Genomic DNA, 2,245 nt, shown 5'->3' with positions numbered 1-2,245 from the left:
CTACCTTTGGGGAGTTCCCATTTTTGGCAGGTTTTGTCTGATCAAATGAAAGGCATTTGTCAGTCTTATAAGTTAGTTTAGACCCAATGACCACGATGTTTGATGAACTATCACCTCTCATAATCAAGAGGTTTCTCCTGCTCAAATCAAAACTTTGTCCTTCTTGATGGAATCCACAGCTTTCTTCCCCTGTGGAAACAAACGTAAAACCCCTTCCCCAACCTAATACACACCCTGGTTTCCATTCTGAGGTCAACTCATCTTTATTCAGGCTGACTTAGCTCTGCAGTTGTTTCTATTACCCGCTGTCTCTCCGCAGCTGACATCACTTCCTCGTTAGCATGTAAAATGTTACAGGTAACAGAGCATTGTGTGACCTGTCTCTGGGTCTTTATCACTCCTTTCTGTTTATTAAGCATAGCTCTTAAAGTGCGATTAGACCCTTCTATAACTGTTTGTCCTGTAGGGTTGTGTGGTACACCTGTAATATGCTTTATGCTGTAATATGCAAAACCCTGTTTCATTTTACTGGATACATCTGCTGCAGCACTGTCTGTCTTGATTTGTACAGATGTAAGTCATGATGTAAGTGTAATTGCAGAACCAGCCTTGTCAGAACTCAGACCCGTTGCCCATGTCAACCCTGAATATGTTTATGATATGGTGCACATACTGCCATTTTCCAACTTTGCAAAATGAAACACATCCATTTGCCAAATTTCATTTCTTTGGGTACCTTTTGGGTTACTTCCTGCAGGTAACGGAGTTTGGTTATACAAAGGACAAGTAGGACCTTTCCTTATATTNATCATTGTAGCTGTGGTGGCTGTTGTGAGGAAGAGGAGGAGAAACACAGGTAGGAAAGGGCAGGGTCTGAGTTCTCTCTCAGTCCCTTTTAAAAGAGTCTCTGCCTCATTAATGGGAAACACATCCACACCCCTCATTGCTGCTGTCTCTAAGCTGGGTCTGCTGTCAGTTCTGGAAACTTCCTAGGGCCAGGGACTTCCCTGGTCTCTCACAGCTTTTCTTCTCACAGGTGGAAAAGAAGTCAACTATGCTCCGGCTCCAGGTAAGAGTGGTGAGCAGGATTGTCCCTGAGGCCTGTGGGGTTAAGCTGGCGTATTTGGGGAGCTCTGGAAATACATAATAGCTCCTGCAGTAAATCTTCTAGTGGCCAAGTTTTTACCTTCCCATGAATACATATATTTTTACCCCAGGCAGGGAGAGTTGCCAGAGCTCCGATGTGTCTCTCCCAGACTGTAAAGGTGACCCTCTGCGACCTGAGGGGCAGAGTGAACATGATTGGGTTTCAGGGACTCCCAGAATCACCTTTGAGTGAGTGGTGGGTTGCTGGGATGTTGTCTTCACAGTGATTGTTCATGACTCTTATTCTGTAGCGTGAAGACAGCTGCCTGGTGTGGATGGAGTGACAGACAATGTGTTCAGGTCTCTCCTGTGACATCCGGAGCCCCTCAGTTCACTCTCAACAATAGTGTCTGATGTTCCCTGTGATCCCATGGGCTCAATGTGAAGAACTGGGGAGCCCAGCCCACCCTGCACACCAGGACCCTGTCCCTGCACTGCCCTGTTCCCTTCCACAGCCAACCTTCCTGTTCCTGCAGACAGGAGGGGACATCTCCATCCTGTCTTCCTCGTGTTGTCCTGAGCTGCAGCCCTGACTTCCCCACTGAGAATAAGAACCTGAATGTGAACTTGATTGTTAATGTCCTTGATCTCAAAGGTTGATTGGCGGTAAAAATAAAGGATTGAGTAGAGTTTATGGAGGAAATAAATGGCAGCGTGGAGAACCTCCCAGAATCTCTGTTCACTGTGCTGTGTGCACCTGGTGGGAAGAGGCTGTGGGAGCTGAGTGAGAACAGGGCTGTGCCCAGGTGGAGCTCCGTATGTAATTGGCTGTGGCTCTCTGTCCCCTCCCAGCTCTGTGGTCTTCATCACTTAGAGCCAAAGGCTGACATCTATGATCACAGGGACACTGGGATGGCCAGAGCCTCGTCCTGTCCCCGGGATTATGAGCCACCAGGGCTGCTGTGACAGTCAGGGCTGCTATCCTGGCTGTGACTCTTTCCCCTGTCTTTAGTGTTGATTTCTTATCTTTTTAGTTAGCGTGGAGGACGAGGTCTGTTCCTGTTCCTATGAGTGGTGTCTGCGTCATTATCCTGTGGGGTCCCTGAGTGACAGCATTAAGAGGTGTTTTCTATCCTTGTCTCCTCAAGGCCCAACTAGG

At 47.6% G+C, this 2,245-nt stretch overlaps 1 long non-coding RNA gene across 1 annotated transcript; it reads left to right on the top strand.

Moving 5' to 3' along the window:
- Positions 1-813: 813 nt before the first annotated feature.
- Positions 814-1,812, top strand: LOC126495201 (uncharacterized). The gene is made up of 2 exons (XR_007590120.1): positions 814-1,265; positions 1,398-1,812. It is a non-coding gene; the product is annotated as an uncharacterized lncRNA (long non-coding RNA).
- Positions 1,813-2,245: the final 433 nt, after the last annotated feature.

Source organism: Alexandromys fortis, unplaced genomic scaffold (genome assembly GCF_014885135.2).
Source record: "Alexandromys fortis isolate MF-2015 unplaced genomic scaffold, M_Fortis_MF-2015_v1.1 scaffold_460, whole genome shotgun sequence".
Lineage (NCBI taxonomy): Eukaryota > Metazoa > Chordata > Mammalia > Rodentia > Cricetidae > Alexandromys > Alexandromys fortis.
This window is presented reverse-complemented; position numbering and strand designations above follow the sequence as displayed.